Source organism: Mya arenaria, chromosome 4, assembly GCF_026914265.1.
Source record: "Mya arenaria isolate MELC-2E11 chromosome 4, ASM2691426v1".
In the NCBI taxonomy this organism is placed as follows: Eukaryota; Metazoa; Mollusca; class Bivalvia; order Myida; family Myidae; genus Mya; species Mya arenaria.
The window spans coordinates 30,353,759-30,381,673 of NC_069125.1; the positions used below are offsets into that span (position 1 = coordinate 30,353,759).

The 27,915-nt window shown below is 32.5% G+C and overlaps 1 protein-coding gene and 1 pseudogene across 1 annotated transcript in view; both read right to left on the reverse strand.

Moving 5' to 3' along the window:
• Positions 1-27,912, reverse strand: LOC128231385 (potassium voltage-gated channel subfamily C member 3-like; annotated as a pseudogene).
• The window catches only part of LOC128231387 (sialate O-acetylesterase-like), a 270,653-nt gene that overhangs the window by 230,968 nt on the left and 11,770 nt on the right, over positions 1-27,915 (reverse strand). The window lies entirely within an intron of this gene.

Consider the following 27,915-nt stretch of genomic DNA (forward strand, 5'->3'; position numbering starts at 1 on the left):
TTCTATTTATATTCATTTTTTTGTGGGTGTTACCAGTTATTTTTTTTATTTTTTTTATTTCGAAATATCACAAAAACATTATGACATATTGCTATGTGTCATACACACACAAAAAATAGTCATGACTTAAACAAACAGTCAACATGAATCTTAATTGTTTTTTTATCATTTTCATTTCAGAAAACAATTAGAAAAGATATTCAGTGTGTAAGCATGTGCGTTAGTAGTAAGGTTCGCAATCCGTAAACTGAAACGAATGAAAATGATATCAAAATGATAGACTCATAAATTTGCCAAAAGGAAACAGATATACCGAAAAAACGGAATACCATTAAATTTGTACGACTGTACAGTTCTTAGACCTAGCAAAATGTATTTTCGAATAATTAAACAGGGATGAGATTCAATAGCACTATTATGGCGATAGGCGTGGTCCTTTAGGTATTTATTACCCTTGGAACACTTTCAATGCATTTTCTATTTATTACGTAATCAATGGCTCACTATCATCTTCTTTCTGAATGACGCTAACAGGGAGTTGATTCACTAGCACTTTATCGACCAAACGTTTGGTCCTTTAGGTAAGCATTATCCGTGGAACACTTTCAATGCATTTTCATTTATGAGGCCATCAATGGCTCGACTTCATGTTCTTTCTGAATGACGCTAACAGGGAGTTGATTCACTAGCACTTTATCGACCAAACGTTTGGTCCTTTAGGTAAGCATTATCCGTGGAACACTTTCATTTATGAGGCCATCAATGGCTCGACTTCATGTTCTTTCTGAATGACTCTCATTTCAAAATTACCATTTACTTTGTCATTCTTCTCCTTTTTCTGTTTTGCTTCCTTGAGTTTTCGTTTTTTCTCTTTCTCAAATTCGTCAACATGCATGGCAAACTGAAAGAGAAATATCAATCGCTTTTAAATAGAAGTTGAAGCAACTACTCCCTGATTATGTGAAGTATCAAGTAGGGTGGTGGCATCAAATTGATTTTTAAATGTTAGCCCAACCTCAAATATTTTTACCAAGACAAAAGCAAAATCATTTCATCTTTATCTTTTGTTTCGATTCTTGCAATTCTATTAAATAATTCCAACAATATACTATAATAATGTTGCTTCACCGATATTTTTTAAATGTTCCAAAATGTTGAAAGTGGAAGACATGATGAACGGGTTAGAAATAGTTCCGAAATGTTGGTAGAGTTAGACGCAATAAATGCTTTTCAAATAGTTCCCAAATGTTGGTGGACTGAGACACCATGAATAGTTTACAAAAACCTCCAAAATGGTGGAAGAGTTAGACATTATGAATAATAGTTCCAAAATTGTAAAAGAGATGGACACAATTAATTATTTTCTAATAATTCCTCAGTGTTGGTATAGATTACATGATTAATGATTTACAAGTAGTTCCAGGTAGACACTATAAGTGACTTTTTTGTGATCGATACTTTATTCTTTAGGAGAGAGTTTTTGAAGTCAAAATACAACCATATTATAAAACTGTCAGCCTTTTAAGTGAAAACTTTTCTGTAAACGCATGTTTCATAGATTCAGCAGTGTTTAGTATAAGAAGAACTCCCTCTATTCAATTACTCATTTTAGAGGCTATTATATTATTTAACTTTATTTTGATACAATTTATGTTTCCTACAATGTTCGTTACCCATAAAAGTACCTGTGTATGTCGATAGTAAAGCATGAAATTGTTGACGAGCGAGGGCACGGTGAAACCAATCATAAGCACCCCTGCCATGGCACAAACGGAGCCCACAAGTTTCCCGAGTGTCGTTGTTGGGTACATGTCTCCATATCTAGAGAATGAACATAATGTAGTTGAAATAACTCATTAAAGATGCACTGTTACTACCAAAAAAATACCACAATTAATACAATTGTTTTAATATATCAAAAAGGATGAATAAATGTTGAAACAATGGTTCTTATGAAGGATACCGAGTTTTATTTGAAATAATGGAGCAGAAAACACTGTATTTCTACCTCGTGAGATGATAGTAGATCTCAGTAAAATCTTTTAGCATTTATCAATCATTTAATAAAGTATGCGTTTTCAGCACGGTAACAATCTTGTTATCAGTAATTCATAGTTTTCATAAAACAATATTTAGAGAGTAGTTAAACGTTTATAACTCAGAATTATGTTTGTTATATATGTGTATATATTGATTTTGAATAATAATGTCACTTTAACTAGTTAAAACCCCCAGCGATCTCCTCTTTCACTGACCGTTCCAAGGCGGTATCCCCAACACTTATTAATACAGATATTGTGATGTATGCGAGGTCTGTCTTTGTTATGTTGTTACGTCGCGTGTGTCTCGTTTAGTGTCTTAAACAGGTTCCTTTGGCTAATGGCATTGTTACCATTGTTTTATTATGCCAACGCAATTTTCCCTAATATGTCATTACGTTGACCGTTCTAATGCTGAGCCCAAATATTTTTTTCTGTAAACAATTGATTGATTAAATATGTTAAAAGCATGCGTGTTTCTTGTTGTTTGAAATTTGAACTGAAACTGTTTTATTTAATTAAACGCCCCCTTGTTGTACAAAATCACATTCAATGGCGTTGTTCACCAGTATAAAACATGTAAAATAATAGACATTAAACATCGTTTGGCTGTGTGCTATTTATCAGTTTGGTATTAATAAGATCACAGAAGGGTTCCTTCAGGGTAAGGTTGTCAAAGTAGTTCATCTACTGTTTCATTGACGTTGCAATAATGTTACCATAATCGATTTTTGTTTATAAAATACAAATAAGGTTTCATTAAGGCAACATTCAAAACAAAAAGTACCTACCCAACAGTCGTCATTGTAATGAGGGCCCACCAAAATCCAGTTGGAATGCTGTTGAATACCTCCCTATCATCAACGTAATAAATAAGCGAAGAAAACACCAATATTCCAAGTAGCATGAACCACACAAGCAACATTAATTCACTAACACTGGCACGTAATGTATAAATCAAAATCCACAGTCCCGCGGAATGACGCACTAATCGAAAAATTCTAAGCACTCTCACAACGCGAATCAGTGTAATGTAGCCTACTGCGTCAACTTCCATTCGCAGTTCCGGTTTAGCAAAGTAAAGAATGGTTTCAAGCATGTCCGGCAAGATAGCAAGCAAATCAATTACAGCTAATAGAGATGTAACATATTTCAGTTTTTTCGGTGAAAATATCAACCGAATAATATACTCAATTAAAAAAAATAATAGGCAAATCATGTCAATAACTTGTAACGCTGGATGTTTATTTTAATTAAAACATCATCACTGTCTTTTTCACCAGCAATTGTTTCACTAGCATTACTTGTTAGATTAACAGTTGCGTAAGTTGTGGTAACTTTTTCACTAGCGATGTCGGCATTTTTCACACCTTTACTGTTTTGTTTGTGGGATGTGTAGTGTTCAAACGGCTCTGTAGTTTCGGCAAGAAACGAGAATATGGAAACAACGACGAACAGCAATGAGATATACCCGAATATCTGTGAAATAGATTAAAAATGGTGTAATCAACCGTGCTGATATATTTATTACATATAAACCAGAAGAAGCAACATTAAACAATCACAAGACACAATTATAATTTAACGTTAAGGACAAATCATCGTTTTAAATACATGCCCTACGTATGCTAGATAGCTAGATAATTATCGCGAAAAGTGGTAATCACGAAACAAATCGCCTACGTTATATGCCACCATACCTACGGAATACTACACTACATGTATCGTTTACGCGTAAATGCTTGGAAAGTACATTTGATCGCCCATATCCGTTCAATTACTAATACCTAAAATAATGCTTAGAGTTAGTTTGTAGTGACCAAACAATGTTGATTTGTAAAACACAACACCCAAATAATCACTATTCTATCTTTTAAGTCAGAAATAATTGCAAAAATGTAACTTCAAGGAATCGAGATCGATATACATGTATTTAGAACGATCAAATGAGGCTCATGTGATAAATCGATCCAAGAATGCAGAAAATAGGGACCTTGAGTGACGATGTCGAGCGATTGTCCGATTATAAGTATGTTTGAATTAACTTTTAAAAGTCTGACATTTTTTGAAAACATAAACAATGGCCAGCGATGATTTCTACGGATCCAGGTCGTGGTATTATAACAATGTTTTGTAGTCTTAACGCGCGAATTTTTAGGCTCAGCTAGAAATTGACCCCCCCCCCCCATTTTATACTTAAATTGTACGTGTAACCTGACATTTTTAAGCGAATTATTTTATTTTACGACATTTTAATGTCCTCTTACACGAATGAGCATTGTTTAAGAACGGTTAACGGGTGCTTAGCTGTTATGAACGCCAAGTTATAACAAATGATATAACTTCAAAAGAGTTATAATTTTAGGATAAACATAGTATCTCTTACTCTTGCACCTTTTGACGAGTTGGTTCTGTTCAAAAATCTCCAGACGCGTGGTCGCAATTTGTTCCAACACGTTTCATCCGGGTCCTCCAGATGGTCAAGCGGTAACATATTTAGCTTCCGGTCGTGTTCTAAGCGTTTTAATGCATCCTGCAGAACATGATACCTTTTTCATGATTGTACATGATTTTTTATGTTTGCATGTGCATATATCTACAATAATAGTGCAAACATTAAATCGAACGTATTTAGTCTTATTTAAATGTTTTTCAGCAGGCGCGTCCGGGCTTTTAGAATGTTTTTACATTTATATGTTAATGATTATATATCTTTAAGTCTTGTTGATTTTTTTAAATCAACATTTTCAGCAACATTTCAATTAAAAAACACGCCATTTGCTTGCTGTTAATCATTAACAAAGATTTCCAATTGAAATATTAAAATTCGTAAGTAAATGAGACCACGTGGTCATGGTGGCTTTGTAATCCCATCCTTTCATACCTGACCATTCGCCATAGCAATAATAACAAATGTTCGTTATCATATTGCAAGTGTTTTCAGTTCATTCATTTTACTTATTTACAAGATATAATTTTGTTATTGGTCACCAGAGCGTTTCTTTGACAGCTGGAGACTGGTCAATTAATCAGCTAGTTGAACGGTTAGATACTATATATACAATTGAATATATACCAAACTGACGATTCTTAATGAAATGTCTTGTATTTAAGCGATGCCCTTCGACTCCACCAAATGGTTCCAAGGGCAAAGTTTAAAAATATCTAGGCTTGCCCGGTAGATTTTATGGTATTATTGAGAAACTTTATTCTTTAATTGTTCAGTAAACTATAAACCTGTGTTGAATTCCACTCATTGTAGTTGATCCAGCAGCATTGTTCTATCTTAGACTGGTGAACGCCCCAAAACTCGAGCTCAACTTTAGCCGCAGGACCGCAAATAAACGAGGGAAGATGTAACTCACCAGTGCGGAGATAATTCAAGGTGGCCTTTGAAAGAAGTGGAACATTTAGACTAAAACGGTGATTTTTGAGTCTGTCCTATCTGGCGGTAATTTGATATCACGTTTTTTAATGGAAATGTGATCTTACTCATCTGCCATGAACAGACAAAGAGGATACAATATGCTGTATGCGTTCAATTTAAGTTATATGTGAACTTATCAAGGTAGTTTATACAGAATAATACTCATAAGTTACCTTCTAAACAAAATTGCTTATGAGTTTTTCTCGAATTCAAATTTAAATAATACAGAAATTCTAAAAATAAATGGCAAGGTAAACTAACTTTTGATATCTACATACTTTAAGATTCGTTTCAAACAGATGTGTGGAAAATTCTGAAAAATGCACATGTCTTTAAAGATCACAAGAACAACCAAACTTATAACTTACTTCTTTGTTTTCCAAAAGCCGCAGTAAGGAAAAAACCATGAGTATTAAGTTATAAATATATACTTCGAAAGTTTTAATATTTACCTACTGTAAAAGAGAGAAAATTTAGAACATTTGATTCAAGAACGGCAGCTTCACTATGCATCGAACAAACGCGACCATTGTCCAAAAAATAGTATACAATTATCATTCCTGAGATGACTGAATACAAATACATTCACATTTTACATTCCCATGCAAATATCTTTTTACCAGAAACATGTTTGGGTCTCTGTCGAAGAAATACTCCTTTGTGTTCTCATCATAAAAGTCCTGGAGGAAATCCTCCTCCGACAGTCGAGTATCTTCATTTTCTAGGGTATTCCTGTTTCAAATAAAAGTAAGATTCATAGCATTACGTGATTAAATTTTAGTGCAGTCGCACTATAACATAAAGCAGTAACTTATGCCGACGTATGTGAACTTTCACCAATATGCTTGTGTACGTTGACATAATTTAGGTTTAGGATTGGTATAAATTGTATATGTCAAAAGCAAGATGGTATAAACTGGCATATGGTGTCGTACGCAGAGGCCGAAAAAATGCATGCACAATTTTTTTTTGGGAGTATGGCGACGTCTTCTTCATATGTTAGGCATATGTTAGGCATACCCTTGACATACGCTAGAAATACGTAAAATACGCGAGAGGTTGGTTAAGGCAGCTCATGTTTGTCTAACGATGGAGTGACTTACGTGTTTCTTTTGTATAACTAGCGTATTAATCATTGGCTAGGTAACTGCGTGCGGCCGGTTTGGTGCAACAGAGGGAGATAATGAGCAGGTAAATTAGCGGCTTTGGACGATGATAGCGAGGATGATGGTGATGATGGTAGTATAGATGGGTTCTTTTTGCCTCTACCTCGGCGGCTGGCAGACTTCTTAGATGGTGCTTTCTGCGTGCGCCATGTTTATATAGCTCGCTATGAATGCGGTAGTGTAGAGATCGGCGCCGTATTTATACAGAACGTCACCTGTTTGCCGGTAAGTGCCGACCGCGCTGCGCAAAGGCATATCATGAGTTACACTGTGCAACAGGTCAAATGTAAATCAGACAAAGATCAGGAAGATACAAATCTCATACACAGTGATATGCCTTGGCGATCTAAGAAGCCATGACCTTTGCAACCACTGACGAAATATAGCTGTATTTAGTATATATCATTTTTGTCTCATTGTGGTTTTATTTATTATATCATTTAAAGCTGTACTCTCACAGATATACTATACCGTTTTTACAAAAAAAATTGTCTTGGAAACCAATGATAAAAGATTGCTGGCAAAAGATCAGATCGCAGATTTTCATATGTTGTATGGCTTAAACCGTTACTAACGATTTAAGAAAAATGTATAAAACATCAATTGAACTTAAATATAAAAATCTGCGATCTATTTTTTTTCAGCAGTCTTATATAACTGATTTCCATGCATTTTCGCAAAAATTGGCTCGTTCCAAGACAAAAAAAGTTGTCAAAACGTTCAATCTGTGAGAGTGCAGCTTTAAATAAATGAATATTTTTTTTTATCTTAACTCTATACTGCATTTGAGATAAGTCTTTGAACGAAGTCACGTGGTTTTGATCATTATCACGTGTAAAGCTTGACGACAGAAACACCGTGTACGAAAGGAATTAACAGCTGTGTGGAGGCATTCAAGACACTAATATATTGTTAAAGTGACACTCTGATATAAAGTCTATACATACACATGTCTAACAATCATTAATTTGGAGTGATACACCTTTAACTAATTACTAACTAATGCATTTATGAAAAATATTCATTACTGATAACAAGATTGTAACCTTGTATTTAATAGCCGGAAACGCACAAATATTAGATGACTGGTGGGTGCTAAAAGATTAACATTGATCAACTATAGGCTCATAAGGTAGAAAAACCGTGTTTTTCTGCACTTTTTTAAATGAAACACAGTATCCTTAACAAGAACCACTGTTTTCGAGATGTATTCATCCATTTGGGTTAATTAAAACAATTGTATTATTGTGGTACATCTTATTTTGGATTAAGAGAGCATCTTTAAGTAATATATGCATGTTGTCTAACTCTAATGTTTAAATTGATTTTGGAGCTGTCAACATGCCCAGCTGGCAACTTGGCATCAGTATGAAAAACATACGCAACCAAAGGGTATTAAAATCAGATAAAATGACTTACTTGAGAGTTTTAAACGTAACTCCTCCTACGTTGAAGGTCACTTGGTCATGACCTTTCGTTGCCATGGATTTTAAATCTAGTTGCGGTCTTTTCAGCGAACTACGAACATATTTCCTGAAAAAAAACACCATTTACGTAAAACAATTATCTAAAATGAACTAAATATATTAGAAATATAAACATACATCGTATATAGTACGCGGTATTATGCATAATATGGTTCTGCTTTCTGTGAAACTGGCGATACTTTGCATGAATCACCAAAAAGAGAGCTTTGTATGCATATGACATTGCTCTTCGTTTAGTTTAGGGCCCTAAGTCAACATCTTTGGCTTGATAATATATCTGTTCACTGCGCTAGGCATGAACGTCATATTTCCATAAAGCCTTTTATAAACAATAGCATATACATAGCATGTCATCATAAGAACAAAATGACGCTGAATTATGTGCAAAAAAATAGAGTTCAGACGCCACAAATTTGGCAAAAAAACTTCGCATTGTTATACGACATGCGTTATCATATTTATGCGCAATCATCCATAGGCTCGCCCAAAGTCTTTGTAAAACTATTTCGTAATACTGCCTTATCTGATGCTCTTATGAAAATGTACGTTCTTGCAAAACAGAAAGATTGCACCTTTGCCTTGTTAATCCCACTGCGTTGATCTCCCGTAAAGAATCCCAGAAATCACAAGTAAAAACATAGCCTAAATTATTAATATCAAAGATGATATTTTAAAACCAAAATTGTTTATTATATTAAGAGAAACATAAAACAAACGTAAATTCCTTGTACATGTTTAAACCGGTACCACTAGAATTTATAGTTTAGACAGACTTGACAATTTATTTAAGTATAATATGCATATCTATGATATGAATATATTAAATGAATGAATTTTGTGCGTCAACGCTGTCGACATTGCTGAAACAATGTTTCAGTTTTGAAATAAACAAGTTATTAAATGTCAGCTGTCATATTAAAGGTCGCAGCCAAATCCCGAGATCTGTGCAATAGTTTTTACAATTTAATGTAAAACATGCATTGTTGCAAAACAATGCGTTGCATTTAAGTTGCAAGTATTTATATGAGCCACAATTTACTTTTTGCCTTTGATTTAAGAAAATATAGCGATTGCAAAATTCAAGGTCTAGCTACTGTTAAAACACTATTGTCTTAATTGTGATGTAAGTTAGTTACATTGTTCATGGTGCACAGTAATGCATACTTATTTAAACATCTAATTCATTTACTAGGACCAGTTTGAATTGGTCCTCATGTGTGTTCATTTCATTTGAAAATAGTTGATAATATGCTGATACAGGAATAACATAACAGAGACAGAACATTAATTGACTAAACCTAAAGATAGTTGTTGGTCTAAGGTTCCAAAATAAAGTTAATTGACTATGAACATTTCATATTAACTTTGAAAAAAACCCGTTAACTTCTAAATGCCACTTTACTTTTATTTCAGCACTTCACTTCAAAATACACAGACGTGCAAGAAATATACAATACATAAACTTTAAATATAATTTTTTTTATTTTTTTTATTTTTTATTTTTTTTAAAAATATTTTCTCTTTAAGTAGTACCTACCTTTACACAGTCAAAACACACTCAACATAAAATAAGGTGTATCATAATGCTATCTAACCTTCCATTATTCAGCCTCGTTTTGTTGTAATAAACATGAATAATGTTGTTCATTAAGTTCAGGCAAGAAAATAAAATACTTTTTGCCAAAGTAAAACATTATGACATCTCGCTTTCGCTGTTTACAATCCTACAATATGTGTCATGGTACAGCTCGACAAACAGAGAAGAATATTAAATAAACTATACACTCAGTTTCTTACGGAATGCCGTTAGGGCCATCGCTTATGAAAGTGTTGATCTGAAACGCGATACTCGATAGTACGATGATGAAAACGCGAAATCACGAAACTACGATGGTGAAAACGCGACAGTACGATGATGAAAATTTATTGTATTTGGAAAACTGTTCGAAGATACTGTTTTGACTGGTTGGTTTTATTGTATAGAGACAATTCATAATTGACTCTTCATTGTGTCAATCGTTGTTTCGCGATAGTACGATGATGTAAACACGACAGTACGATGATGAAATGTGATAGAACGATGATGAAAACACGACATTACGATGATGAAAACGCGATAGTACGATAGTGAAAACACGACACTACGATGATGAAAACACGACAGTACGATGATGAAAACGCGAGTACGATTATGAAAATGCGACAGTACGATATAACGATGATTAAAACGCGAATCACGGTATAACGATGGTGAAACGCGAAAGTACGATGGTGAAAACACGATAGTTTATCGCATTTTCATCATCGTACTGTCGTATTATCGCGTTTTCGTTATCGTACTGTCGCGTTTTCATCATCGTACTGTCGCGTTTTTACCATCGCAGTTTCGTGATTTCGCATTTTCATCATCGTACTATCGAGTATCGCGTTTCAGATCAACACTTTCATAAGCGATGGCCCTAACGGCATTCCGTAAGAAACTGAGTGTATAGTTTATTTAATATTCTTCTCTGTTCGTGATTTCGCGTTTTCATCATCGTACTATCGAGTATCGCGTTTTAGATCCACACATTTAAAGGCGATGACATTCCGTACTTTCTATCTCGATCATTCTATGTAACGCGATACTTTCCTTCACAAAATGTTACAATGTCGAATGCAACGTATTCCGTATGTCATGATATACATACATGTGTTTCTTCTGTGTCAAAAACAAATGAAATATCCAATTATTAATATAAGAAAATTGTATGATGGTCACTCTATTTATTCAGGACGTGTTTTATCTCAAATAATTTATAAGCGTTCAAAAAGTTTTATTTCACCAATTAAGTATAAGTGATTTTAAAATGAAATCAGGAGACCGAATTATTATCCTGTACACCTTTATGCTTTAAGACATTTAATTGTCATTTTAAGCGAAAATCATTAGTATTTTAGTGCATTTAAAGATCATAAAACAAGACATGGCAACTGATTTCAAAATTGCAGACAGTATAATTTTATTTAAAGTTATAGGTAAAACGCTCTATATAAAAAGAAATGTCAAAAATACTTTTAAACTTTCTATAATTCCGCCTAGTTTTCTTGCAATAAACATAAGTTACTAAATATATCAGTAACCGCAACTGTAAACTACGATTAAACTTTCTAAACATTTGAATATTTGAAATTTAAACACATTGATGGCATTTGTACCATTAAAGATGCACTCTTACTCCCAAATAAGATTTATCACCATTAATAATGTTGTTTTAATACTCCAAAGGAGATGAAAAAAAATGTCTAAAACAATGGTTCTTATGAGGAATACGGAGTTGAATTTAAAGAATTTCGCATACAATATGGTATTTCTACCTTATGACACTATAGTAAACCACAGTAAATCTGTTTGCATTCACCAATCATTTAATATTTTTGCACTTTCTGCTATTAAATACATGGTTACGATCATGTTATCAGTAATTAATATTTTCCTTAAATGCATTATTTAGTAAGTAGTTAGTGGTTTATCAGTCAAAATTGATGTCTTCTAGACATGTGTATGTATTGATTTTGAATGACAGTGTCACTTTTACCTATTTTTATGGGTGAGGAATTTTAATAAAAGTCAGACTGATATCAGAACCTATCGATTTAAAAACCACTTTCATTTATCACATACACACATATTGATTTCAAATGTTGCAAAATTGTAATATGTAAAATTTGCAAATACTTCCATACCTCCGTTTTTAAAATTGTTTCACTAGATGAAACTAACAGTAAAATAATTTGGCCTACACATCCATGTTTGTCTTGCTATGACATTTTATAAAAAAATACTACATATTATGTTGTTACGAAGATGATGAACATTGTTAAAGTCCAAATAAATGCTCTGTTCTGATCTGTTCTGCTTTGCTATAACTCATAAATGTAATAGATGACTTAACCAGAGAAGCTTATATTTTTTTTGTGAATTTATCGAAAACTGTTATTCAATAATTGATAATGTAATTAAATGTGAAGTTTATTTTCCTCACTGTCTTTGTCAACTCATACTTATCATGTTCTAGATCTTTATAGTAATAGGTTTAAGAACATAACTTCTACTGTCATCTGAATTCAATGCTTGAGAGTTGGCACACTTGGTAGACTGTGGTGCACTCTTTCTAAAATGTTTATTGAAAGACGAGTTTGACATTAATTTAATTAATTTAAACATAGATGCATTTTACCGATGCACTGTTGCATAAATCTTTATAAACCGTTCTTTTCTAGAATATACGAATATCAAGCAGATCTTAGACGTTTTTTTTATTCTATGCGAGTAGTCACGCATACGTTAAAACATCTAAAAAAACAACAATGTTTTTATGTATTATCTGGTATGAATTTGAATTTGTATTTGTTTTCATTTGATTTAATACGCATTTGCTGAATAAAAACTGATAAAGATGTACTTGTGTCTTTTAATAATAATAACCTTTCCAAACTATATGACATATTGCTATAAGTCCCTTTACATTAATAATCAGCACTTGAAAATACATCGTATATTGAAAAAAAGAGAAACTTTCAAAGTAAATTTATATACAATGAAAGAACATTTTCAAGACGATGAAAAAACGGGCATTTCGTGCGTTTTATATATTGTATATTTATAATATCTTTATTAGTATCTAGGTAATACTCTATTAGCCAACAAAAGTTTAAATACCTTAACACAGCCAACTCACCATTCACATAAAGTAAAGTGGAACAAAGGACATCACATATTCCATAATTCAGCCTAGTCTTGTTTAATAAATAAGAACATATGTTTATTTGGCTCAATGAAGAATATAAATACTTTTAAAATGTAACAAAATTACGTTGCATCTCACATGCGCTTTTTCGACACCTACATTTTATGTCACGGTTCATCGTAAATTGTACTTTGTTAATATACCAAATAGTGACTGTTATATAGGATACTTTTCACAATTCAATGAACAGGAACACTGTTTAATTCCTAACACTTATCCATCACATTCTATGTATCTAGATTCATTTTTTCACATGAGTTATGCAACTGTTGAATGAAGCTTTTTTCGCATTCAAATGTCCCTTCTCTCTTTTATATAAATCTAAACATTTTTAGCCCGTCAAGGCACCTATATAGAGGCATGGTTGACACGTAGTTATTTATTTCACGTTCTCTTGATGATCCACATGCATTTCTTTAATAAAACTTAAGTGCTATTTAGACGAATTCAAGCACATTTTATCATCCCGTTTAACATTTTATTAGTCATTTGGGCGACATTTTGGAATATTTTAGGTAGTTAAAGAATGATAAACCACATTTCTGAATTTCGAATGCTATCATTTCTTCTTTACATGGATTAAAAGACATTTGCAATGGTTTAAAAATTGTTCAACCGAACACGATATTCAACGCTATAAGTTATACGTACCTACGCAGGTCCTCAAAGTAGATTAGAATGTAACGAATACTATTAAACCGTCCATAATTTCGCCTTATTTTGTTGTACTGAGCATTTTTCAGTTAGCTCAAGGATGAAATACGATTAAACTTTCTAAATATTTTAAATTAAACACAATGATGGCATTTATACCACCATCTTATTTTTATGGATGATGCCGGTGATGAAAAGGTCAGACTGATCCCAGAACCATAATATTTAAAAACACTGTCATTTATCACATACACACCTATGTTGCAAAATTGTAAACAAAAACCCGAAGACACTCATACAATCATCTTATTTTTATGAGTGATGAATATAAATAAAATGTATGACTGATCAATTTAAAAACCACAGGGGCAAAACATGTTGCATTTGTAAAAGGTCAATCACGACTTTTCCGATCAAACCCTGTTTTTTTAACGTGTTTATGAGAATATGTGAAACGCGAAATTATTCAAAGTATTTAAAAAAAAGAATGACGCGTGGTCTGAGCTGATATTGTTTCAATTCTATGGCCGCTCTCTGATGTAGCAATACTTTAATAAGTAGCCTCATTAAATGCACTAAAAGCCTTATTGAAACTATTTTATAGCGCACGTTCTTTCACAATCTCCATTTGTTTTCCAAACTGTTCTAGCTCGTCATTTCGATAATGTATAAATAATATTAACATTATTTGTTGTTGAATGTTTTATTATATAAAGACTATATATATATATATATAATATATTATATATATATTATATATATATATATATATATATATATATATATATATATATACTTATGAGTATACCCTCTTGCACTGGATTATAAATCAACGTAGGCATTCGAGACTAGAAAACCAGGGAATACGTTATTTTGTCGTTATTATGCCAGATAACGCTAAAACGCATGTCCTTAAATAGAATGTCCACAAATCCTTTCCATGTTAGTCCTATACATCCATGTTATGATTGTGCATCTGATATATGGTGTAACGAAGACGAGGTACAATGTACAAGTCCATTAAAATCTGCTCTGATCTGTTCTGTATTGCTATGTCTAATAAATGAAAGAAATGACATAACCAGAAAAGCTATTATTTATATTTGAAAATATTAAAAAAATATATTCGTAATTCAATTAATTTAATTGTAATTTAATGTCATGTACACTTTATTTAATGTCAATAAACTTAAACTAGTCATGTTACATATCTGTGTAGTTTTTCGTTTACGAACGTGACCCCCACTTAATTACATTTGACGGTTGTCGCATTCAGTTTCACGACATTTGAAATGGTAATTAGAAAATATTATGTATGGAAAAGCATAGAAAGCTGGAAACAGAAACAGTAAAATGAACCTACTGGTTCTAAACTGTCATATGCATTAAATATTTGAGACTTGGTAGACAATAAACATGTCATGGTAGTCTTGTTAAAGTGATGCAATCAATGTTAAATGTAAATTATAAGCCGAATTTGAAATGGGATTGACAGATAAGCAGTATTTTCCATTTTGTTTTAAAGTTTTGTTCGTCTGCTGAACACTTCTGTATTCTGTATGCTGCTGTAATATTAAAATGATGATGGATCAGCAACTAAGGACACCTGACCTAGACACTGTACTTATTGTTCACAAATGTTGTACAATTCCAGACAGAAAAACTCTAGTATGTTTTACATATAAATGGTCTATCAAAATTGCTTTTCTGCCTGTCAGAGTACAGATAGACATAATCAAATCATATGACCATTGACCTCTTGTTGTGATTTTGATTAGTTGAACCAAGATGGCAGTAACATGAACTTTGCACATCGTCTCAATATGATTAACATTTGTGAGAAGCGCAAAATCCTTTAAGCGATTCGAGAGATATCGAACTGACATGAACAATAGTCATATGACCTTTGATCTCCAAGTGTGACCTTGGACAGGGTCGGTGGAAACACGCGTACTTCACATCGTCTCAATATGGTAAACAATTGTGGCAAGTTTTTTTTCAAAATCCTTCAAGCGTTTGCAGACAAGATTTGTGACGGAAAGTCGGACTGACTGACGAACAAGTCGAGCAAAAGCCATGCCTTTCTATTTATAATATGGTATGTTTAGACACGTGGCATGCATTATATGTATTAACAGATGTATTTTGACGATGTAGTGTCGTATAAATCTTAAATCTTTTTCCAGAATATACGAACATCAAGCAGAATTTGGACGTTTTATTCATGTGTATATTTTGCGAGTAATCACGTATATGTACATTTAAAACAATCAATGTGTCATACAAGTACAAAATTGCTGTAGAAGACAGCAAAAAAGGCTCGCTCTAAATCGATCCATAGTAATGTACAGTTAGGGTTTTGTGAGGAAAAGTGAATTGCACCTGTGGGAAGTATTTGTTAAAAAACCTCGCAAGTTCAAATACTAAGGTTAGCAAAAGTTACCATGTCAATAGCCATTATGATTGTTTTGCACCTGTGGAAAGTATTTGTTAGCAAAAATTGAAAGTTCAAATACAAAGGTTTGCAAAAGTTGCAATGTCAATAGCCGTAAGGAGTGATTTGCACCTGTATGAAGCATTTGTAAACTAAAAGCAGGAGTTCAAATACTTAGGTCTGCAAAAGATGCAATGTTAATAGTTGTAATGAGTGATTTGCACTTGTGGGAAGTATTTGTAACCAAAAAGCGAAAATTCAAATACTAAGATTTGCAAAAATTGCAATGTCAATAGCCGTAAGAAGTGATTTGCACCTGTGGGAAGCATTTGTAAACGAAAAGCAAAAGTTCAAAACCTAAGGTTTGCAAAAGTTGCAATATCAATAGCCGTAAGAAGTGATTTGCACCTGTGGGACGCATTTGTAAACAAAAAGCAAAAGTTTATATACAAAGGTTTGCAAAAGTTGCAATATCAATAGCCGTTAGAAGTGATTTGCACCTGTGGGAAGGTTTGTAAACAAAAAGCAAAAGTTCAAATACTAAGCTTTGGAAAAGTTGCAATGTCAATAGTCGTAAGAAGTGATTTGCACCTGTGGGAAGGATTTGTAAACAAAAAGCAAAAGTTCAAATACTAAGCTTTGCAAAAGTTGCAATATCAATAGCCGTTAGAAGTGATTTGCACCTGTGGGAAGGATTTGTAAACAAAAAGCAAAAGTTCAAATACTAAGCTTTGCAAAAGTTGCAATGTCAATAGTCGTAAGAAGTGATTTGCACCTGTGGGAAGGATTTGTAAACAAAAAGCAAAAATTCAAATACTTAGCTTTGCAAAAGTTGCAATATCAATAGCCGTTAGAAGTGATTTGCACCTGTGGGAAGGATTTGTAAACAAAAAGCAAAAGTTCAAATACTAAGCTTTGCAAAAGTTGCAATGTCAATAGTCGTAAGAAGTAATTTGCACCTGTGGGAAGGATTTGTAAACAAAAAGCAAAAATTCAAATACTTAGCTTTGCAAAAGTTGCAATATCAATAGCCGTTAGAAGTGATTTGCACCTGTGGGAAGGATTTGTAAACAAAAAGCAAAAGTTCAAATACTAAGCTTTGCAAAAGTTGCAATGTCAATAGTCGTAAGAAGTGATTTGCACCTGTGGGAAGGATTTGTAAACAAAAAGCAAAAATTCAAATACTTAGCTTTGCAAAAATTGCAATGTCAATAGCCGTAAGAAGTGATTTGCACCTGTGGGAATTATTTGTAAACAAAAAGCAAAAGTTCAAATACTAAGCTTTGCAAAAGTTGCAATGTCAATAGCCGTAAGAAGTGATTTGCACCTGTGGGAAGCATTTGTTAACAAAAAGCGAAATTTCAAATACAAAGGTTTGCAAAAGTTGCAATGTCAAAAGCCGTAAGAAGTGATTTGCACTTGTGGGAAGCATTTGTTAACAAAAAGCGAAATTTCAAATACAAATGTTTACAAAAGTTGCAATGTCAATAGCCGTAAGAAGTGATTCACACCAGTGGAAAGTATGTGTAAACAAAAAGCAAAAGTTGAAATAATTAGGTGTGCAAAAGTTGCAATGTTAGTAGCTGTAAGGAGTGATTTGCACATGTTGGAAGTATTTGTGAGCAAAAATGAAAGTTCAAATACTAAGGTTTGCAAAAGTTGCAATGTCAATAGCCTTAAGAAGTGATTTGCACCTGTGGGAAGTATTTGTAAACAAAAGCGAAATTTCAAATACAAAGGTTTGCAAAAGTTGCAATGTACAAAAGTACTGTAAGGAGTGAATTGCAACTGTTAAAGATTTTGTTTTTAAAAAAAATCAAAAGTGCAAATACTAATGTTGTTTCATAATGGAAGAAAATTATTTTAACTGATGTAGTTCACATAATTAATGTTCTGTCAGGAATGATAAATAGCAAGTGATTTTTTATATAAAGTAACAAATACATGCTGAAATATCTGAAATGTTAATAATTGTGTTAATATGTTATATGATTTTTTTAAGTATTTGACATTGTTTTAATCAATAACAGGAATGAAGAATAGACAGATGTGCACATTTTTTAGGTTGCATATTAAGATTGTGTACATGCAGCGATTGACAAAAAAATGTGAATGCAAAGGCAATGCAAATATGGCAAGCAGAAATGTAAATGGCAACAAAATATATGAGTTATGAGTGGATTTCACTTCTCGAAAACTGGTTTTCACTTCGATTTCCGTATTTTTTTTGAAAATTTCTTCACTTTTTCGACCAATTTCAAAAAAAATAATCAAATATGAACACTTTATGAGGCATTTTCCAATATGTATATAATAAGTATTATTTATTAATTAAAATTAATGTGTTTTGAGAGGATTTAACGTTTTTAGTGGATTTCGAGTGAGATCCACTGGATTCCTGTATCACCCCGCACCGCATGCGTAGAATTGCTTTGCGCATGCTCAAAAATTGAAAGGAGTATTTTGACCTCCGGGCCTTTGTTTATACGCCTCGAAATCGACAAATTACATTATTTCGTTACACTATTTGCCAAAGAGGTAAACGAAAAACATTTTTACAAAAGATAAATCAAAGTCACTCTAACAGTAGTCAAAATAGTATCATTTTTTCAACACTTTTCTGTGCATACACTTACAATCGAAAGGCTAAAATCAATTATTTCCGTTTCCAGTACGATCTCATAAACCAATCACTAAAAAAGGCTAATAATAACTATGTATTTGTTTTCATTTCATTAGATACACATGTGATGAGTGAGTCGCTGATACAATATAAACTGATATAGATACACTTGTTTTCATATGTTATAATTATTTCGAACAATACGTCATATGGAGATATTATTTATGCGAAAAGCTACAGAAACAAGCTCAGTAGCAAAAAGTTTAAAAATAAACCCGGTTTAATGGCACTGGGTAAACGCCAAAGACACAATACATAAGTCTATTTAACCAGCACTTAAATAACATATACCGCATAGATAGATACATGAACTAACAATTTATGTATTAATACTGTTTAATAAGTGTATAAATCTTAACATAGTCAACAAATCCTCCACATAGAATAGTGCGTGGCAAATGCGATTTAAAAAAATCGTATGTCAGCATAAATTTGATGTAATTTAATTAAATAATGTTGTTAATTAAGCTACGTTTATATAATAAAATACTTTTAAAAAAGTAAAACAAAATTGAGTAATATCTCACCTGCAATGTTTCGACTCCTATAGTTTATGTCATGGTTATCGTAATTTGTACTTTGTTAATAGTGAGTGTGTTATAGGATGCTATTCATAAATCAACGAACAGGAACACTATTTAAAAACAAACACATTCTTACTTGATACATTCCTTCACATAAACTGTATATGCAACTGTCGAACGCAGTTTTCGTATTCACAAGCTCCTTTTTTGTTCAGTCTTAACATTGTAATCCTAGTAAAATGCATTTATTACTGCATGTCGGACACTCGATTCATTGACAGTGCATTCTTTTGATGATTATAAGCGTTTCTACAATACAACTAACGTGCTTTAATTGAATTAAAGCACATTTAATTATATCAGATAACATTTGATGTGTCATTTGGTCAAAACCAAATAATAGTTTAGTGCACTGAAGAATAATAAAACACGATTCTAAATTACGAATGCAAACGTTTCTTATTACGATTTTCCGATCATTTAAGTTCCAACATTGGTTAAAAAACACGGCCACTGATTTTGAAATTGCTCATCCGAACATTGTATCGATTGCTATAAGTAATACGTACTTAAGCAGGCCATTCACATAAATATAGTGTTACAAATGCTATTAAACTTCCCATAATTCCGCCTGGTTTTGTTGTAATAAACATCACTAAATATTTCAGAAGCCCCAAGTGTGAAATACGATTACATTTTCTAAACATTTGAATATTCGAAATTTAAAAACATTGATGACATTCATACCACCATTTTTGTTCATGGGGGATGACTTTGATGAAATGGTTAGACTGATCCAAGGACATATAGCTTTAAAAACGCATTCATTAATGTTTACTACATACAAACGTATGAGCAGAAAATGTTGCATTTGTAAGAGTTCAATTAAATCAATATCTCAAGATGCTTATGTCATTTCTTAATCTTAACTCATTTGCCATAGAACTGCATAACATGAATAAAAAATGAATGTTTTACTTTTTTTCAAAGTGTATTTTATATTGTATTATGTTTATTCGAATATAACGTCAATGTCTTATAGATAAAATATTCTAGAGCAAAATGTAAACTTGAGTCCCACTTTTTAGTTATTAGTATATTATTGACACTAGAATTAATGTTCTTTAGACTATTGAGCAATGATGTTTATCAACTTGTAAGCAAATGCACTTTTTAGTAGTGGAGTACACCATTATTTGTTTGAATAACGTCAATCACTTATGTCAAAAATAAGTTAATCGTAAGATTGGGAGATGACACTAGCTTGTTAAGTAATTTTGTTATATTAGGCTCGATCTAGCTTGTCTAATGGATTAAAATGTTGATTGTTAAACGGTTTTGACGGGAAATAACTCCTAAATGATGTTTGTTTATTGTGTTTATCGTTTACCTTTCGTCGATTCGTATATATACGAGGTGTGCCCGTAAATATCTTGGTCAGTATTAATTAAAAAAAACACACTCTAATGCAACACACGTGAAAAGTACATATCACAATTGTTTACAGTTGATTATTGAAAACATTGCAAAATTTCTTACTTTAAAACATGTTTCATAAATAAATAAATAAATAATTTGTGTTGAAGTTGGACTTCTTTAATTATCACCATATTACTTTAAAACAATAATTATCTTTTACAGCAGAATTTATTCAAATTCATTCATACGTTTTGATCATCAAAAATCAATTTCAAGTATTAATTATCAACATATTTTTCAATGTGTATACCGACACGGAAAAAGAGGTCTGCATTTTCAATGTTCACAAGCTTCCGGCGTGCCGGGTTTCTCAGGCGCACATTGTTTTAGAAAAACGATGAGAGATAGCGGAATTTTAATTTGTCAGTCATCTTAAAATGTCCCGTGATTGAGGCAAAAAATAGCAGTTCTGGACTCCAAAACTTTATAACTTATCAACTACACATAACGGGCGTGAACCGATATATAATTAAAGTATGACATTTTTGGAACTGTATAATGATTTACATTTTGAAAATGTTTTATTTTCTCTGTGCATGTCTTTATGGTTATACATCAGTCGATGAAGGCTTATGTTAATAGCTATGTAAATGTATTCCTTTCAATTGTTTTACTACAAAAAAGTAAGGGTTTTATAGCCTTAGCTTGAACCAATAAACATTCATCAAACCCAAGATAAAAGTTAGGTTATGTCGTTATGCAAATTTTTATAACGATTTATTCTAGAATCAGAGTTTGATGTGCACATAATGTACATACAATGCATCAAGTGCTCAATTTAATGTTCACACATCAAAATGAAAGAAATCGTAAAAATATACACATTCAGTGCAAAATAAGTCTAAAAGTATTATGTTGACAGAACAGTTAAGGCACAATCTATCAATTATAAATTATGCATTATTGATGTTATTTTGCATCGAAGTTTGTAATATTAACTTCGTTTGATACTTAAATTAGCAATTATTGAAGTTATTTTGCATGAACTGTATAATATTAACTTTGGTCTAATACGTAATATTATCAAAAACAGTCGAAATATTGTGCGTAAGTTATTCACTATTCAGTGCATGGCTATAGCCCATGTGTCATTTAACATATGTTTATCAAATACTTTAGAAACAGTTGCTATACTATGATACAAATAAACTTGTTTATAGTTTGATTCTTTTGTTATTCATAAGTGTATCAAATTCTATAGATACAGTTGTTAATACTATGATATACTTCTACTTGATTATAGTTAAAAATACTATTTGTATACGTAAGCCAATTCATTCTATGAAATTTATAGCTGATCATGTTGGCCTATTTCAAATATATACTGTGTGTTATATTTCCTTAAATAAACTTTCTTCTTCTTCGCGTACTTAAGCTTTCAGTATTTGAAGTTAACGCATCCTTCCTCATTTCGCTTTCTAAAACAAAATGACTACACAACACATTATGTGAAATAACGACAAAAAGGGAGACGAAATCCAAAAAATAATTTCATGTTTTTGTCTTGTTACACTTTGGTTCGTTATTTTGCATGCGTCATTCGAGATTTCGTTTTGCTGATTCGAAAATGCGAATTCAAAATTTTGTGTATTTTAAACAGCTATTAAACGCTCTTCCGGTTGACATGAACACTGCGCTTATACCAACGTGACAGGTTCGACTTTGGCACAATTTATTTCGGTGGTATTTTAAAAAAGGCGGTCATGGTAATTCAGTCTTTGTGTTAAACAAAGGAGAAAAATACGAAGCATGTTCCCGAAAAAGAAATACAAGAATAGATAAAACAGTAGACAACGGGGACTTGAAAAAGCAATGCATAACAAACAAATGTGTTTTAATAATTTAAAAATGCATACATTGGCCAACTGGAAAATATATAGTTATAAAACTATAAAAGAAATCCATGAATAATTAGTTTCAAGAAAGATGTATTGGAGGAGCCAAATCGACAGGGTTTTTGTATTCCACAAAGCACTTTCTTTCAAATAAAAGCAAACATGAACATTCTTAAGTAATACTTAATAAAACTGATGTAACGAACAACGATGAAGCAGGGGAAATTCTTAAGGATCTCTTTACAAATGTCGCTAAAAGCAATATATTAGTATTGTTATTACAATCAACCAAGTTTAAATAAAGTAGGAGGTCAAGAATTGGACGAAATTTGTTTAAATTTTTAATTTTATAAACAGTTAAGTAAGGAAGAAAGCTACTGGCGAACACGAACTTGTAGCGAAACTTTTGAAACTAAGTTGTGGTTGCACCAATCTTAGTTTACACTTTAATATCAGCACATATCTATCTTGATAATTAGTAGCTTGCATTACTCTATTAAAAAGGAATCTTACTAAAATCAAACAATATACGGGTTTATATCTCACTGATGACTTATAAAATATTCGAAAAAACTAATCGAAAAAAATATTCCAATGTGCGGTTTTAGAAATGGTTATGAGTGCCAAACAACATTATTCAAACTTCTTGAGAATTAGAGGCAGGCCCTCGACTAAATAATTTTATTGCATCTGTGGTGATAATTTGGTAAAGGCAGTTGCTTTACCATGAGATCCTTTTTGCAAAGCTTTTAGCATATACAATATCTGGACCTGCTACCAGTAACAGATATAAAAGACAACTAAAAACAACCATTTAAGTTGTTTATGGGCTGATATCAGTGAAGATGTTCCGCAAGGATCCATCCTTCCCATTCTTTTCAATAACCATAAAATGACAATTCTTATTTCATTGATCGCCATTGTCTTTACAACTATGCATGATAATACATGATCGTTCGATTCACCAAACTCTAATAAACTTACTACATTCTTGCAAAGTGATATCAGTATTTTAATTGACTGATTCAATTGCAATACAATCGAAGCAAACCCCGAGTAATGTCAAGCAGCCAGGTAGAAATACTTTCTCCAGATATCCAACATTGGAAATTGAAAACAGAAATAGCACATGCAATTATAAAGTCAAACTAGTTAATTGATATTGACTACCAAACTACATTTCCAAAACAGAACAGAACATATTTTTTTTTCGATTTAAACCATTACGGGTTCTCATCATAAAGATATACAAAATAGATAGACACAAATGTTAAACAATAAGCAATACAAGAGTATGAGTTGCTACATATTAACAAAGTGATAATTAAATATTAAGCAGTGCATGCGCACATAAAGATGAAAACAAGAGAACAAATTATAATATTTCATCACATCCTGGATATATAATGCAAAGAAAAAAATCATACAGTGTTGTTTAATACGTTATTTCTTATTCAATATGTATCTCTTATATAGGTGGCAAGATTATTAAGTTCGTTTCTTCTTTTAGAATTAAGCAGTAAAAGCATTTTGAAAACACTTGGATTTCTCCAATAAAAAGTTTTAATGTGTCTTCGTCTAAGATCTTCATAAGGTGCACATTTTAGCAAAAAATGGAACTCATCTTCAATGTCATTCGAGTTGCACACTTGGCATACACGTTCAAGTCTTTCAATACGATTTCGTCCGTATCTTACGGTTTCTATTCTTAACCGATGTGTAGAAGTTCTCATCTGAACGACTAAACGTCTCTTTTCTGAATTCCTAATGACGTCCAAATATTGCTCGTACTCAAAGTTTAATTTCATATGTTTATACAATAAGGATAAAACGATGTTATTTTCTAAATCCCTATGCCATTCCTGCATGAAATTGTCGATTTGTTTAAATTGCACAATTAAATGATTGCAATTAATAGATTGTGGATCTTCCCACACATATGCATATCCATATCTGATTAATAATTCTTTAATTGTTGATAATCAATTCGATTTACCATCGATACAGTCTTGTAACAAACAGTTAAATATAGCATTTATAACACAATTTTTACTCTTAACCACTTCCAACCAATACTTTATAATTCTGGAAAATCTGTTTATATACAATGGGTATCGTTGCAATTCTCCATAAATAGCGGCATTTGCTACACGATAATCTAACACCTAAAATGCGTTTACAAAACTTCAAATGTATGCGTTCGATCTCCTTAGATTTTACATGACCCCATATTTCACATGCATAGTTTAAAATTGACGCTACAAATGAGTCAAAGAGCTCACAACAAACCTTAGGACTAAAAGTTAAGTGTTTTGTTTTTAATAACAATGTGTTCATCGCTCTTAATCCTTTACTTGCCACGGTGCTTTGATTCGTACTGAATGTACCATTTGCACGTAACACGCTACCTAGGTAGTTAAATTCGTTTACAACATCTAATTCAACACCTTCATAAAACCATTGTTCATTGTTTAATTTTCTACCTCTCTGCTTAAAAACTATTATTTTTGTTTTGTCTGTATTGACACTTAGCCCCCAGCTGGAGCAATATTCGTGTAGTTGATTTAAGCTGTTCTGAAGATCGTCGGGGGTCTCCGCAAGGAGGGCCATATCATCGGCATACAATAGCAGTATAAGGGAAATGTCGTTTAACGATAATCCGCTTTCGAATCTAGATGCAAGGTAAATTTCTAGGTCTTCTACGTAGAGTGAATAAAATATCGAAGAACATACTTCTCCTTGAGCGAGGCCTAGTTTTAGGTCTATAAAATCGGAGAAGTTTCCACAGTGCTTCACCTGTCTCCGTACCGATTCGCACATGGCTTTAGCAATGTTCAGGACTTTTCCAGAAAGTCCTAAAGTTTTCAGTTTATGCCACAGGGCGTTTCTTTGGATACAGTCAAAGGCCTTCCGCATATCTATGAATGAGCAATATAGTATTTTACCGTTCTGTAAATAGTGCTCAATAAGCCCATTCAAACAAAAAATGGCATCTACAGTAGACATGTTTTTCCTGAACCCAAATTGTGCATCGGTGATAATATTGTACTTCTCACAGTAAACAGACAGACGGTGGTGAATAACAGATGTAAAAATCTTGGCGAAGCAACATATCAAAGTAATACCTCTGTAATTATTGACGTCATTTCGGTCACCCTTTTTAAATACTGGTACTATAATGCCGATCATCCATTCATTAGGGAATACTCCGCTGTGTAATATATGATTAAACAAATCGACTATATGACCTATCAAAATGTCGCTCGCTTCAATAAAATATTTATTAATAAGAAAATCAGGACCACCAGCTTTCCCTCGTTTTAATGTTTTCATTGCACGTTTAACATCGTCCACCGTGACGTCAACGTCTAACTCCTCGTGCGGAAGGGGCACGTCCTCTTCTATCACGGCAGCATTATGACCGTGTTCTGTTTCTTCTGATAGAGATTTAAAGTATTTATAAAAGTCCGTCAAACTAATGTTTTCTCCCATGGGCGACTTTTTCTTGGAGAAATACTTCCAGCATTATTTTGGGCGTTTACGTTTCAAACCTTCAATTTCTTTAATTTTATTTTCATGATATAAACGTTTAGTCTTTCGAGCTATGATTTTATACGCTCTCTTCTTAAGAGATCTATCATGTTAATTAATTTAATTAATGTGAATGTAATTTATCCGTCGTATCTTGTATATCGTATGTATCTGGTCCAAGGCCCCGCTCCAATAAAGATACACGCCGATTTAAGCCGTAAATTGAAATTATTTAATTGTCATACTTTTGTTATTTTTAATTTAACCGGTATTAAAATGGACAAAATGTTAATTTAATAAAAACAATCAACTTGTTGACATTCTTTACGACACAGATTTATGTATCTTTGTCAACAGATTTAAGATTTAAGATTATTGAAGAAGATACGAATAAGATCCTTAAATGAAAAGGGCCTCTTATTTTATAATTATCTTATCTAATCTTAATTTATCTTATTATCTGCTGAAAGTCGTCCATAAGACACAGACATAAAAAATGTCAACACGATTATGCTAATTCACATTTAACTTCTATGCGATGACACTAAAACTGTCGCTTGTTATGGTTTTGTGTATGTCATTCGGTATGATTAAGCCTTATCATTATATCAAGGATGAATAAATGACTCCGACATGTTTTCGTGTTTTCCTATACACCTTTGGCCCCCGAAAATTCAAAACGATGAAAAGGGGAACAACTTACTCGAATTGGCGAGATATGTCTGGACAAAAATATATGCTGAAATTGATGATCATTCATTTGTCCTTTTTACCATAGTTTTATGTTGCGCGTTGTCTATTTCGAAAAGACGAAACGATAGATGTGCGTCCTTTTGATCCCGGTAGAACAAATTTACAAAAAAAGCTTATCGTCATAACGCATTACGGTTAACAAGGACATGGAGATCAAACATACATGAATGCTCGTCGTTCGCACTATTTCTTTAAATGTTTTTTTTTAGAAGTCAAGACTATAAAAAATTGTGTCGTCTTTTGGACAGCAAATCGTGTTGACAGAAGTGTGACAATAACGCAACATTCCTTCGCATTGTTCCGACATAACACGACTTCGAAATGTCATAATAGTATATGAACCTATTTAACGCGATTTCCTGAAAAAAAACACAAACAACTACAAATAAATCCATAAAGCAAACCTTTTGAGCCATTGTTCGGCGATGGGTCCGCTATTTTTCATGATTGTTCTTCACAAGGTAATGCAAATCGGAAGTAATTATTGGGTATGCGATTTTCACCTTTTCTTTTCGACATCCGTTAGCAACACCGGGTTGTCCAGTTTCTTTGCAAGGTCCCTTGCAAAAGAGCGTTTATTTTGTTCTCTTTCGGAAGATGTGTTAGCAATGCGTACGTGCGATGCCCTCGTCAAATTATTTTGGCAATGCAAGTTCGCTCTTTCTGATGTGACATGTTCACGATTACGTTGGCTATGTTTTCTTTCAATATTGTTAACAAAGATATATAAACACCGTATACGGAAATGATCATTTGCAATGTTGGTCGACGTGATAAAGTCTGCTTGAAGTACTCTTTAGGAAATAATATCGATACTTATTTCGGAAATATTTGTTGGCAATAGGTCGTTAGCTACACTAAAAACAAAGTTCCCAAGTAAAAGGATTACTTCTATCACTTTCAATAATCGGTTTCACTGCATACTTGTAAAACAAGTTCACTTGCATCAGATCTTTATCCTGTTTTGTATAAATGAAACATGTCCTTTTAAATGCATATCCATTTTATGTCATTTTATCCATATTCAATTGAAAGTGCAATTGAAATTTAATATAAAATTTTAGCAATGTATAATTTTCCATTGAATAGCCACGTATTATCCGATTCCGAATG